Here is a 15526-nt window from a genome sequence, read left to right on the forward strand (position 1 = left end):
AAATCCAAAAGTTGTTCGCGGCATAAAAGATCTGAGACAATCGCATTTCACTGACCGTCAATGAAGTCCCTAGTTGACCCGAAGTTCGCAAAATTGAAACATAACCGGCTAGCGTCGAAAGAATTGCTCTCGAACGACGAGTGGGAGCTCGAATCTATAGCAGCCTGCTTCAGTCGAGGGGGATAACTAAATCCATTAAGGGGCTTCAAATGACGTCATTAGAGGTTATTATACACACCTATAAACGCAATAAAATTTAAAGTAATAAATTAGACCAATTTCGTCGTATAATTTTCAATTACTTTTAGTAGTGAACTGCCACACATGAGTTCAGTTCCTGACACTTTTGAATGAGAGCGAAATTTAGATCACGCAAAACGAAAATATCAAGGGCGTATAAGTTATTCGAAAATTCAAAGCGGTCGAACAACAATTTTGAAAAAAGACAAGCACTTACAAAAATTGCTTCAAACTTCGTTCGAGAGCAATTAATAAACAGAAATAAATTTCACGTTGCGGTAAATCTTGACGCCCAGAACACCATGCGCTCCAAGAAACCAATTACTCGCTCCAAAGCCTCCGAATCGGCCCAAATTAGTTACCAGGTTTGTTGACCAATGGCATGATGATAGTGAAAAATCTGTTAGTTGACCAATGAAAAATCTGTTTCATGTCTTCATGATGGCGTAAAAAGATTATTAAAAAATGAAGACGTGAACAAAAATTTAAACGGCAGCGTTTTTGAAAAGCATCAGGAGAAGCCAGCTAAATTTTTTACCAACTTCTAATTCAAAAAAATATCAAGGCAATATAAAGTTTTTAAGTTGAAATCTTTAAACAACTGAATTACGCAGTCAAATTTTAAACTGAGTACAGTTTTATGCAAAATCTGTCTCTCAAATCATATCAATTCAGTCACGATATTGGAAAATCACTAGAGTTTGCCCATCAATGGAACGTATCACAATCCGAAAAAAATGCAAAGTTTTATCGGTTTGCTGCAGTCCATTCTGCTGTTTTTTGAGAATAAACACATACCACGAACAAACCAATGGAATAGAGGGAAACGAAGTAACAGAAACGAGAAAAACAGAAGAGAACATCAATAGACTTTCTTTGGATTAAGAAGAATCCAGTTCGGTAATAACGCAAGATGTTAAAAAATGAATCAATGTATGAAACGGAAAGAACGCCAAATAATCTGATATTTTATCCGAGGGTTTCCTTTCCAGTTTTAGCAGAAAATAGAATACCCAAAAACAAGCCAATTTATTAAATTGAAGCGCAACATATTTGGAAGCAATTTTTGGTAACCTTCCACATATAGCACATAAAAAAATTTGAAAAATTTCCATCCAACGTAAAATTACCTAAATTGTAAAAAATACTGAATTACTTACTACCTCCCGCATGCAATTTTGTATGCATTACACGAGATTTATCACGTAACATTTAGCTTCAAATCTAGCTTTAAATTGGTGAAAAATTGTTATTAGCCTTTGCATTTTGTCTTCAGATGGAACATCTGATGGTGAACTAGACATTCAGGTGAACTAGACGGAACTCAGACAACAAAGCAATCAACTCAGCTTCAATAGAACTAAGTCCAAAAACTCTTAACAAGGTAAAGATTAGTTACTAAGAAATGCGCATCCTCAACAGACAAAAAATCTTGCTAGTATCTTCATTTAAAAAGGATACTTCGCATATCTAGAACGGGACGAACCGAATCCGTATTGGGTGACAACAGTTTAAAAATGAGTTATTAAAAATTTCATGCGGTACGGGCTTTATTCAAAGAACTTCAAAAAGGCGTTTTCCTCAAGAAGCTCATAAGAACTTTTAAAATAGACAAATAAGTTCAACTAACTATACCACCTGGCATATAATCTATTCTTTGAAGAAAAAAAACAGAAAGTAGTAAGTCAAGTTTCACTATAGCTTACTGCAAAATAAGATTGAAAACCGGTTCAGAAAATATAGCACACGATTGGCCGTTTACAGATTTTAAACAAGAAAAAAAAGTTCCTCAGGTGCTGGAAATTTCCATGGCTATAATGGTGACGTCATCTGTATAAATATCCAAAGATTTGTTGACAATTTATAACCAACGTGAACAAATCGTAATTTTTAAAACGAAAAACATGACGTACTTCAATAAGTTAGAGTTTAAAAGGAACAGATTGCGTCAAAGAAATAAACAACAAAAAGTAGTTATCTTAGAAGTTTTTCTACTCTAGAAAAGCAGAGTAAATAATGTGCTTACCAGGGACTAGGGCTTTATGCTGTACAAAGAGAGAGACAAAACAGTTGGAAACAAAGAGTTATTATTGATATCTCACCTGCGTGTGTTAAGAGGCGGCTTAAGGATTAGAATAAAAGTAAAATAAAAGATATATTAAAGTCAAATTGGTGACCAAGCGAGACGCACAGCGTTTACAATTCTTTCAGCAAGCACGTGTTTCGCTCTGAAAAATAACTGCTAAGAAAACGATTTATTCTTTTTAATCTCCCTCTCTCGTAAAGCTTCCCTATTTCAGTTCTTCCAAATTTGAAGCGAGGAAGCAACCAGGATAATATTTGAATTACAAAACAAATAGTGACCAAATTTAAGATAAGAGCCGGAGAACGCTATAATAATATTCCAGCTAGAGCATTCGATATCTCACTTTTCTTTTTCCCCTCTGTCTCTCTCTCTCTCTCTCTCTCTCTCTCTCTCGCACTCGTACTAGCTATCTCGATTTATCGTCCGTTTAAAAAACAGGCCACGAAGTAGCAAGCATAAACTGGCTAAAATAGCTTAAGTCCTAAAAATCCAACACAACCACTACAACACAATCGATGCTACTAGTAGCTTTTCTATCTATCTATCTATTCTCCCCCCCCCCCCCCCCCCCCCCCCACTCGAACAGACTTTGATAGGAAAAATAAACACTCGCATTAAATTACATGCTGTTATGTGTAAAGCCAACGCTTTGGTAACTAAATATCACTGCCGCAGGAATAATAATTCCATTTTGATACGACAGCGCGCCTTTAAGAAACAGTTTGCTTAAAAATGTGCAAAATACAAAAGTGAAATAGAAGAACATATACAAAATGGGGGTGTTTATCGAAATTTGAAACCAAAACGGAATAAGGGGTCATAAAATTAGAATACAGATGCACATACCTCATCTATTAAACACAAAAATAAATTATCTTTCTTCTACATCAGCTTCACTATAGCGGTTCAAGATAAAACAGTCAAATTAGCTCCAAATTGATTTTTAACACTTTCTCTAAAGCTCTCTATAGATCTAAAACTGATAAAAAAGTGCATTTAAGATAATCAGTGAAAACGTTCAAATTTTAACGGACAATTTTTTAAGAAAATGCCTCATGATGCGTCAGAAATATGGAAAAACTCCGCTTTTCCCTTGGCAATAATTGCACTATTGAATTGCAATCATTTTAATTCTCAACTAATCAGTCAAAAATTGAAAATTTGTCAAAATCACAATTGTTGTCATGATTGAAAAAGACTAAACTAAACGCAATATCACACAACATTTTGCAAAATTGGCCTATTTAAACCTTCATTCAAATATTCTATGTTCACGCAGCGAATTTTCAAATGTTAATAGTTCATTTAGTTCTCATTTTGAAACAAATGAGATTTCTAACCTGCAAACTTGACAATTAAACATGCAACATGTGTCAAATTGCTGTTTCAGCTCCCGTTGATCACAGTGGCTATAATTTGTTTCAAAAATGGTAACCAAAATTTCAGCTCATGCTAGAAAAATATGAAAAAGATAAAATCAGTTTTACACCGGACGAGGCAATTGCGAATGCAAATGCTCTAATATCTTCGTTTAAAGAGTTTCAAAATGGTTTCTTAGAATTGTGCCAAAAATTAGAATTGCTGGGGCGCACAATCGGATGAGAAATCGCGAGAATCAAAGCCGGATACCTGAATTTAAATTGGTCAAACGGTATAATTGGTTTAAATTAAAGTAAATTAAAAGAAAGAAATGGCGAATTAACTCAGTTGTCATTGCCTGATTATCAATGGCGCTAGGTCGGGTTGCACGCACTCTATTAGGCTCCTCCGTGGTCGCAAATTTATGTTATTTCCCGAGCGTAAGCAAAACATGAAAAGAGAGGCAAGCGGAGGGCTAACAATGTGTCGCAGTATAAAAAACATCGTCGTTTCGAGACGGTTAAAAATTTCCGAAGAAATTTTTGAATTAAAATTTTGCAAACAGCATTGAAAGATTCGGCATTGCGAACAATTAATCGTTAACAAGCAACTTCAGTTAACAAGCAATTTCAGTTAAAAGCGTTTATGATGTCACATAAACGCTTCAGTTTTAATCATTATAAATAGTAAACTGCAAAAAATTGACTGCTAGTATACCTTTAGTTACCCACGCCCTTAAACTAACCAGGGAGACTTTTTTCACGCAGCGGGTTAAAACCCTAGAATACTCTATCAGCCTGGAATATTTTACACATGAAAACACATTAAAACCAAGAAAAAATGATTTTTTCATGCATATGAAGTTTAATTGAAAAACAACGTGGTTATGAAACTCTATAAAAAACAACAAAATGATAATTGTTGATGACTAAATCATTTTTATGGAAACACTCAGCAGCATTTCATTGCGCAAAATGATTCAATTAATTAAAAATGTGTGTCAGTTAGACCAAAATAGTAGTAGACGGACCCACACAATCGGGTCTTCACTTTGAGCCAATCGATTGATTAAATTATAGGCCCTCGAGCCAGCAGCATTGTCACCTCAGCCACAAAAGATTACAACCAAGATCGACTGAGCTAGCCTGTCAAAAACAAGACCCAGTTCCTCTGATTGGTAACTTCTGCTGTCCGCTAGCAGAGCAATGCGCTGAAACACCTTCAATACAATGATTGATTGCAACTGATTTCATTTTTAGAACAATTTCTTGTGTTTTTGAATGTTAGCAGGCTCAGTGAATGGAATGTTTTGATGACAACCATCTTCCTTCATCACATCAGGTTGTACCATTCTAACTGATTTCATTTTTAGAGCAATTTCTTGTGTTTTGAATGTTAGCAGGCTCCGTGAATGGGACGTTTTGATGCCAACCTTCTTCCCTCCAGCTGCTCGGACTTGGTCTTGGGTACTTCTCGTACCAAATATTTAGACGAGGGTCAAGCACAGGGTTGTGTACACTCCTATCGAGGTGCTAAACTGCTAGATCTCTGTGATGTTATCAATCAATACCCAAATCAGAAACTGAACACTGTTGTAGTAACTGCTGGCTTCAATGATCACCGTAGTAGTATTAAAACTTTCATAGAGCATTGGAAATTCCTCATTCAGCTCATTATTGTTAAATTTAGCCCAAATCATTTGATTGTTCCCAAAGTTATACCCACCATCTGTAATCGCCTCATAAATAAGAAAATCAGTGCCCTTAACTACGCTTTGTATAAATATATTGATTCTTGTGCATTAAAGCTTTTTATGGTTTCAACCTCATTAAGGAATGTTCTTGAACCTAACCTGTTCTGTAAAGACACCGTGCACTTCTCCTTTCATGGAAACCATGTTTTCACTATTATTCTGTTTAACATCTTTCAATACTTTAAATATCGTTGCTGCTACTACTCTCCTGTATTTAACTTAATCTAGTCTCCCTAAGTGCAGCCTTCCCGACTCCTAGCCCGTAGCCTGATGGCCGATCAAACCCATTGTCCACTCTGCAAGGGTCCCCTACGTAGGTGAGGCGTCTGGTGTCATACGTGTTATAAATATTTTCACGTGAAATGCAGTGGCCTAGCCGCAGCGAAAGAGTGGACCGAAAACTTCAGCTGCAAAAGCTGCTCTGAGGTCATCGCAGCCACCGAAACAGCAATCGCAACGCCGGCACCACACAATGATTTGACCGTTCCCGACACTGCACTCAGAGATCCAGCAACATCGCACGCCCCCGAACGTTCCGTCGCCGCACCATCGGATAATTTCTGGGATAACTTCCAGCCTCATCACGCGGTAACAGTGCGCGAAATATACATCGAGGTCGTCACATGGAAGCCCTCGTTCTTCACGCTCAGTAAGAACAAGACAGGGGAACAGTTCGCCGAAGCCCTTCACAGTGTCCTCTCTCGATTGCCGTAGACACGGATAGATCCGATATATCTCTGACCCTCTGTATGATACTTCCGCACTTCACTCTCAGTCGAACAAAGAACACGGACGATGGATCGAACAATAAGACTATCAAGCGTAGAATGCGTACATGGCACAGCTGCAACTTCTCAGACCTGTTCTGTGAAGCGAAAGCAATCCAAATGAGAATGAATTCAAGGAACAAAAAGCAACACTCTGACCTCAAGATGTTCAACGATTTCATGTCTCGTGGTAAGATCAGTAATGCTATTCGCGTTCTTTCTACTCTAGTAGATTGGGTGCGGGTTTAGGAACGTGTCTGTGCTAACTTGAACAACCAATAAAGTTAAAATATTGTTAGACAACATTTGACAATGAGATGGTCTGCTGTATAGCGAAAGACACCAAAAAAGACATTTGACCGCAGAGACTAGTCTAAGTAGCCTGAACGAGCTCGAAGACATTGATGGCCATGTGAAGTTAAGATAAATTTACCAGCAACCGCGAGTAATGCGTTTGCTTCAACCCGCTGACAGGTTTGATTTGAGTTTAAGGTCCGATGTTGCACCAAGATGTTAATTTCTATCTAAGGTCCGCAAAATTTATCCGGCAAAAGCTCTTTGAAATGCAAAATCTTTTACATGTGATAGAAAAGTATCTGGTTAATATGAGCGAAGCGAAAAAGATAAATCGGTAAAAAAAGAAGAACGAGAAAAGTAAACGGAGACGAGAAACAAGAAAATTTGTCGGCGATAGGGATTGAACCCACGCCTGCGTTACTCAGAGCTTCATAACACTTTCTGCCTTTTACATCCATATCATGGCGAGAAACATGCAGACTCTTTTTGAAGTTGATCGGATCGGTTTCAAGACACTTAGCTATTCTGTAAAAATACTGGAACTTATTTAGGAAGCTTAAAGCGTAAAGGCGTCGTTTTATTTATCTTAAAGTTATAATAAAGTGAACAAAGTAAACAACAGTTTTCAGTAACGGATAGAGGTCAATCAACATTCACAGATGATTAAATTACAACCTGCTTGTTGATTCTCTGTGGGTCATATCCAAATGCTTTCACCCAAAATGTCGGCCATCGTGTTAATCAAGATAGAAAGCATTTAGCATCAGTTCAAATGGAATGCCGAGAAGTTTGAACAAAAACTGTTGCTACGAACTAATTCTTCCCTGAGCCGAGGAAAGACGATGACCAATAGAGATACTATTAGGGCCATAAAATTTATATTTCCCAGAAAAATGTAAAATGAAGTCATGGAGTTTATCGCAGCTAATAATTGTACAAAAAAATGGCTACCATTTAAACTAATTTCTTTTATATCAACGTCTCAAAATTCATTTTATCTACATAAACGCAGCTAATTCCTTGTCCTCGTTTAGCTTCATTGTAAAAATTCAACTAAGATATAGAAAATCAAAACAGACCTGACCGCCTGACTTTTCATGCCGAGCCATTTTGCGACCAGGGAATCCTAAATTCAAAGGCCTTAGTTTCTGTGCAAAAAATTTCAAATTACAATTACGAAAGAGAGCAGAGATATGGTATTAGCTCCTGTTGTTTGCCGCCTATGGTTTTGAAAGTATTTGTGAATATGACCGCAATAACAATTCAGTTTCAGATACAAAATTGACTTGTGCGACATTTGACTAACATTTGTTTTCAGCCGATTTGTTTTTTTACAACATTCAAAAACACTGCCTGCCAGTTTATTTATTTACCGATCCAGTTGCATGAGCCAGCAATTTCCTTGCAGAATGAAATATATATTTGTTTTAATTTTTCTTGAAAACTTCTTCAGTGCTTGCTATTTTGGACAATTAGTCAAATTTAGTTTCCATCCACTAACCATCTAGTTTATAAGAAATTCTATTCCGATGTCTTGCTTGATTTTCCACTGTTTTGATAGAAAGCTGCGCTTCATAGTCTAATTTTCGAGGACAGTATTTAATTTGAATATGACATAAGGAAACTTAATGCGCGGAAGTTTGCCGATTATAATATGCATAGACAACATCAATTTTTCTTCTTTCTGCGGTTAGAAAAACACAAATAATAAAGCACAACGGTAGCTTCGGAGCAAACAGCTTTACCAAGATTCACAAAAACAGCGACAGTGGCTTTGTATTGCTCAAGATAATTTTTTTTTGTAATAGTCGCAGAACTACACCTTAGCTGCCTTTCTTTCAGAAATTGGGATTTTGTTTTTAATTAATTGATATTTTTCTGTGAATTTTTATCATTTGGTTTAAGACCAGGCGCTCAAAAGCTACAACCAAAATAAGAGTGTCGGAAATTGGTCGATAATCTCTGAACATTTAAAAACATAACCGACTAAACGTCGGAAGAATTGCTCTTGAACGACTAGTGGGAGCTCTAATCAATTGCAGCCTGCTTCAGTCGGTGGGTGGGGGGAGGGGTAGCCTAAATGGGACTAAGAAGTTCTATAGTGGGCTTCAAATAACCACATTAGAGGTTAACATATACCACTATTAAGATTTAAAGTAAAAAAATGACACCAGTTTCGGCGCATTTTTTATTTGACTTTCTTTTAGTATTAAATTGCCGCCAATTGAGTTCAGCTGCTTGAAATTGTGATTGAGAGAGAATTTTAGATCACGCGAAATGCAAAAAGTCAAGGGCGTAAAAGTCACTCGAAAAGTCAAAACCGTCAAGCGAAAATTTTGCATAAAAAAAGACACACACGTTTACTATAATTGCTATGAACTGCGTTCAAGAGCAATTAAAAAATGTGTTGTAATGGTCTGTTTCCGTTTTGCCTGAAAAACAAATCGTTTCATTATGCTGCGACATTCAAAACCCGATTGTGTCGCTTGCAATTTCAAGATGTGTCCAAATGAACATTTGATCTGCTCGAGATTTGAACTGATGAGAAGTTTGCGATTAACTAAGATTCCATAAAGAGATGTCTAACAAAGGAGCTAATTTAATTTTGGTTTTTTTATTTGAACAAAAATACTAACAAAGAATGAGCCAAAGAAAGAGCATCGAAGATTACAATTGGAATCAAGAATTTTAGTCAAGAATGAAAAGTAAACAGGCAGATTCAACTATGATTAAAAAGAATACCATTAATTTAATTTTTCACTGAAAAAATTTTGAAACTCACCGGTGTGCTTACAAAGAACATATAAACGGTGAAAGCTCAAAACTTTGCAAGTATTATTTAAACAATTTACTATTTCCATTGAATCTTTACAATTCTCCTATTTATACTTCTGATTATATCAATGTTCACCTCTTTTTCAATCTCAAACTCGTCAAACTTCAGTATGATCAGAAAGTCTTCACATGCAAACAGCATATAAATGATTTCTAGTAATAATCAATTTTCGTTCTCCACAAAAAACCAAACAATTTAATTTTGGGGGAAAATTGCAAAAAGCTCGTAAATTTTAGTTGAGAAAACCACTTACCTCTTATGCAAGGGCAAATGTTCCAGCATCCAGGACGTACGAAAGGTGCGTTTTCATCATTTCAACAAAAACCAAATAGCAGAGGAAGGAAAAAGTAGCTATTAAAACAATGCTAGTAATTTCCCATCATTTCAAACATGAAACAACACAGGGGGGGGGGGGGGGGGGGGGGAGAGGTCGCTCCATTACCGTGGTAAAACCGTGTTGTCGCTCACTATGATAATGTTTGATGTCGATGTTAATATAAAACAAAGAGGCCATTTGATGATGTAAAATGAAGCATGAAATGTCATTAAATTAAGCACAGCCAACACATTCCATTTGAAAAGGATGACCAAAAAACGACAAAAAGTTACCACAAAACCTAACAACAATAAGCCTACAAAACACTTAAAAATAATGTTCATAAACTGCAAGTATTGAACACTGAAGCTCATAAGACAAATTACAAAGACAAATTACAAATTTCTAACAAACAAACTGATTGTAATTCAAACTTCTGTAATTTGAATTTAAAAACTGATTTCAAATTTTCCCAAGTTCTCGTAAGCCTCGATTCAAAATAAAATTTCTGTATTTCAGATTTCTGTAGTACAAAGTTCAGTTTTCAAAAACTTTCACGATTTCAGATATTTTGAATCTGCGGTTTGAAAGCCTCGCGTTTAAGGTTTCAATTCGGCTGAGCGTCGTTAGGCTGAAAGAGCGGCTGATAATTTTTCAAGTTTATAAACGCGAGAACAAAGCCTGAACAAATCGGAACAAGTGAACGACAGTTTTTACTCCCAAACGTCCGTCCAATCGCGCAAAAACAAAAAAATATCATACTATACCCCAAACCTAATGATCAGTAGGCATAACAGAGCTCTGTTTTTTTTCTGGCTTGATTGACTCCCTAAATACGTGACTGTATTTATAACTCATTTATAATAATTAAGCTGACTGTTAATATTCATTTAAATGATATCAATTTTTAATGGAAAAAGTTTTGCATCTAATATGCTAAACTTGCAACGGAAAAGGAAAAAAAATCGTGCAATACGCAACACATGTAAAAAAAAATTTGTGCAACATTTACTTGAAAAATTACCAGTTATGATAAAAATGATTTCGAAATAGTAGGCATTATTTAACTACGATAATATAGTGTTAAAAAGACAAAAACAGCGCGAATATAGTAAAGAAGAATAAAACTATAGAACGTTGAAAAAGGACTATCTCCCATTTACCCCACGGGAAAAGAAAAGCGGTTAGTTAGCCACTGCATAGGTATTAACCGAGCACAAAATATATCTCGATTTAGAACAAAAACGAGAACTTGATTGCACTAAGCGAACAAAAGAATATAATAGGTCGACCGGGAGTATGAAATAATAGATAGCTGTTATAATGAGATAGATGTGAACGCAATTTGAAAGTTTATTTTCAAATTTCCCAATGTGGTGATAAAAATGAAGAAAGTAGATACTCCCCTAAAAAAATACTGCAAAATTTTGTTATTCAATTTTAGGTGAGGTAAATTTGTCGCAGAAAAATTTCCACAGAGGTAATTTTTTCGCAATAAAAGTGGGAAATTAGATGGTTTTTCAGTATCTTAATGAAAAGGTGGGATACTAAAACACCATTAAATGATCATCCAAAACTACATTGAATCTAAACCTGAAGACAGGGCACTTCATTGCAACAAAAACAACTTTATAGCAATTATAATAATTAACTATCAATCTGGCTGAATTGGTGTCAAATGATTCAATATTATGCTACATTAATATGAAATAAGGGAAAATCTTTATAATTTAAAATAGTTAAATGCAGCAATTTTCGGCTCTTTTTTATCAGAAGTTATACCTGTGACTAACTAAATACTTATTCCTTAAATAATATCTGAATAACTCCAACTGGGTAAGTTCAAAATTGTTAACCGATATCAACAAACTGAACTATGGAAAAACGCTTAATTAAAGTTATAACTGAACCTGAAAAATTGTGAAATGCTTAAAATGGTATTGCTTTTGACATAATCGAAAAATCAACTTCACAACATTAGTTTCGCTAAAATCAAGGTCGAAGACCGTAAGACCACAAACTAACATAAAACCTCCAAATTTAAAGGTGCAGCAAATAAATAAAATCTGATTGCGGGGTAAAGTTGTCTAAAGGGGATTATTTAAATTCCATATAACGACTTCAAGTTCAGTCAACTTTGAATATTTCGAATAGGCTCTACAGTGAACACAACCGATGATTTCCTGAAAGGCCTGGAGTAAGCATAGTTCTCAAGCTGTGCATAAGAAAACACTCCAACACATAAGTCGCCGGTTTTGAGACCTAGCACGCCTCTGTATGCAAAATACAGGAAAAGGGTGACTCCATATGACTTCAAAAGTCGGTTCAATTTTAAAATATGTTAATCTCAAAGTATCGTGCCCAAATAGATTAAACTCGAAAATGTTGTCGCCACTAGGCTAAATAAAAGCATGTAAAGCAAACAAACAAACAATTTGAAGAACTTATGCAGACGGTCAATATTTGCAGAGTTAAAATATGCCGACCCTTTCTTAGTTATTCACTCTAAACACCTTGAGAGAAAATAGGGAAGGATTATTATAATAAAAACTGGATCCTTTTGTGCGGGTTGAGTAAAAGAGGGGAAATGAAAAACAGACGACGTTAAGCAGACTGAAATAAATTCAAAAAAAGCCGAAAACAAAAGTTTCTCCAAAAGAGCTCCAAATATTAAAATCAATATATTTTGATCAGTTCACAAAGATTTTGCCAGTAGTTTTCAAACCGTCTATTGCCACAAGCAAACGAGTTTGCTGAATTTTCTGAACGCTCGGCAATAATGAAAATGGCAACCATAGATATTTGCATCAGAAAATTCATGCAATACAGAGGCAATGAACCCTGTTTCAAATTCACACAAAAAATTTCCAGGCCTAAAAGTTTTCCCGAGTGAATCAGTTTTTCCGATAAGAACACGTAGTAAATATCGATAAGAAACAGAATCTTTACTTTAACAGAATCTCAGGAAAGCAAAAACAAAAGGAATTTTTCTTCCGTCTAATTCTCCCAAAAATTATGTAAATTTGCACAATCGTGCTGGAGCTGTTGGAAAACTTTCATCACTAAGTATAGCCTCACAATCAGCTAAATTTTCTATTAAAAGCTTGTCGAAAAAATTTTAACTCCAAGAAAATCACTTTCTGCCAAAATGGTTTTATTGATGTAAACTTTCCCCAAGAGTTGCTAAAAGTAATATCTGAAACTCGCTTTGGCTTTGGCGGCAAAATTTTTTGTTTGTGATAATAGAGAATGGTACAAATTTTGTGTAATATAGCTGAGCTTGGTTCGTTGCAACCACGTACTTGTTCATAATTTTCTCATAAGTTAAGGAAATATGATGTGTTGGCTCATTTAGGTGAATATCCGCTTTTGCTGCTGTATCTTTCAGGGCGCGGTTATGTGCGGTCGGTGGAAAACAACGCTTGTTAAATGCATATTTATCGGCACAGTTGATAAACAATGTGTTCTATACAGTTCCAGTAGATTTTTGATGCGAGGGTTTGGTTTTTCTTGTACCGATAACCATTGACTTCTAGGTTTTTGGACCCTTTTCTATGCAAATCAACTATTTCAAGCATCTTTAGCTGCTATCTAATTGGCTGAGATAATTGACTTAGAATTGAATTGTCTGCTCGGATTTGTGGTCGAATTGACTGTGAAATTTATCTTACTTTGTCGCTTAGTTGTCTCAATAAAATTCCGGCTCTTTTTAACAACAGCGCTCTTTTAATTTCGGCTCTTTCTGAAATCACCGTATGCCCCAGCCCAGTACATTATGCACCCCCGTGCCATTACATAGTAAATCGTTAATTAAAAATAAAAAATATGTCTTTTGATGGGTTGCAAATAATATACATCCTCTACACTATGGGGGGGGGGGGGGCACAAACGGAAAAGGTCTTCATTGAATATCACAAATTCGATGAGTCAGAAACAATTCTGAAGATCTCGCTAATCTGTCCAAGTTAGAGAAATAATTCTAAGTAAAATAGTTGATGATTGTACAAAAGCCTAATTTTTGCACATTCTCCATTATTGCCCCCCCCCCCCCCCCCCGACTTAGTGCATATAATGTGAAGCCCCCGTAATAGTAGTCATATAATAACCACCCATCATAGTAGTTATACCATGATGAGGGTTATATTTTCTCGGTGGGGCTATTGGGAAAAACGTGAAATTTTTTTGATTATAATGGAGTTTAAACATAAGCGGACATCAACAAAAGAAGTATTAAAAATTTTAATTATCTCAGACCCATCGTCACTATCCATTTTAGGTGATGACTTTTACCAAAATGAAGTTGTGTGGAGAGCAAATTTCTAATAACTGGCTCATGGAACTCCTGCGCATCTTTTTATGTTATATTATTATAGGAAAAGGTGCTTCTTTTCTGACTTCACCCCCCCCCCCCGAAAAAAAAAAGAAGCTTAGTGAAACTAGAGTTGCTGATACCCTGACTCTCGCCAGAATGGTGTCGATTTATAATATTTTAACAGAGTCCATAAAAGGAACGAACCTTAATTGAGAGCTTCCATTATCATCATTGACAGAAAGTAACATATCTGAGCTTTCTGGGAGAACCTTTACAGTAATTATGGACTATACTAACGATATAGTGTAAGCGAAGTTCAAGCACCAGTGGGAATGGAAATGTATTAAATATAATAATGGTTCGATCATAATATTAGACGAAGTAGCACAAAATCAGATCAACTTCATCGGGTCTAGTTGTAAATCAGACGACATTGCAACTTTTTATAACTTAAAAACAAGCCAAGAGTCTTTCTCAAACGCTGCTATTAATAAATTTTTCGAAAATTTTTATGAAGTGTTATACGACACTCAATAGAAATGCACTCCAACTGTAGACTATAATTGCCAAAAATCACCAGTCCATAAATTCGAAATAACAGCTAAACATTCTTTAAAAAAGAGTTTTTGAAAAAAAAGCATTTAGTACCAACTTTTCAGAAGACGAGAGTCAAAGAGCGCCAATATATTTACTGAAAATTGAGTCAGCTTTAAAAAAGTCGAGGAAAAAATGTACTTTTCTTTTCCATTAAGGTCTAAATAGTCATTCACTAATTGAATCAACGCAATTACATTCGCAAAACACCCAATACTTGAATAAAGAGAGGACAACTGAACAATATTCAATATTGCTTACATATAGAAAGATTAAAATAGTTGAGATTCTTGAGATTAAAATAGTTAAGACAATTTTGAAAAAGTGCTTTAAAATATTGAATCCACAAAAGCGTGAATAACAGATAGGGCGACGTAACCATGGTGCATGCCCAAAATGAAAACACGTATGAATCGGTGTTCCGAAATAGATGAATCATACTTGAGACCTGCAAAATCACTTTTGATATTTACAGTAGATTGAAGTTCTGGTTAACTAAACAAAAAATTACACCATAGATCTCTGTTTAATCAAATTTTGACACGCAAAAAGTATTTCCATCTCAACAAAGAAAAAAGTACCTGGAGAAAAAAAAGCAGAAACTAATAAAAGAAACTATTGAAATTGAACAATAAAATTGAAACATAATCGACTAACTTCGGATGAATTGCTCTCGAACGACTAGTAGGATGAATTGCTCTCGAACGACTAGTAGGAACGACTCGAATGTATAGCAGCCTGCTTTATCGGGGGAGAGGGGGAAAGGGGGCAACTAGAATCACTGAAAGGGGCATCAAATGACGTCATTACATGCTATTATATACGACTATAAGCACTAACAGAATTCAAAATAAAAATACACCAGAATTAGAAATTTAGATCATGCAAGACGAAAAAGTCAAGGGCAGAAAAGTTACTCCAAAAGTCAAAACTATCGCGCAAACATTTTGCATTAAAAAGACCAAC

The 15526-nt window shown here is 35.6% G+C and overlaps 1 protein-coding gene across 5 annotated transcripts in view; it reads right to left on the reverse strand.

The window, feature by feature from the left end:
• LOC142349514 (sodium/calcium exchanger 3-like) overlaps positions 1 to 15526 on the reverse strand; it is a 54922-nt gene that overhangs the window by 28681 nt on the left and 10715 nt on the right. Inside the window, exon 2 of one of the 5 annotated variants that reach the window (XM_075401122.1) lies at positions 1 to 238. The exons of 2 other annotated variants lie outside the window; for them this stretch is intronic. The gene's annotated coding sequence lies outside the window, so the exon portion shown is untranslated. Of the gene's footprint in view, positions 239 to 2342; positions 2846 to 9591; positions 9722 to 15526 lie in introns of those variants that run through there. 2 more of the 5 variants (XM_075401125.1, XM_075401126.1) reach the window with 2 other exon arrangements.

This window comes from Convolutriloba macropyga, chromosome 11, assembly GCF_964194025.1.
Source record: "Convolutriloba macropyga chromosome 11, txConMacr16.3, whole genome shotgun sequence".
NCBI classification, from domain to species: domain Eukaryota; kingdom Metazoa; phylum Xenacoelomorpha; order Acoela; family Convolutidae; genus Convolutriloba; species Convolutriloba macropyga.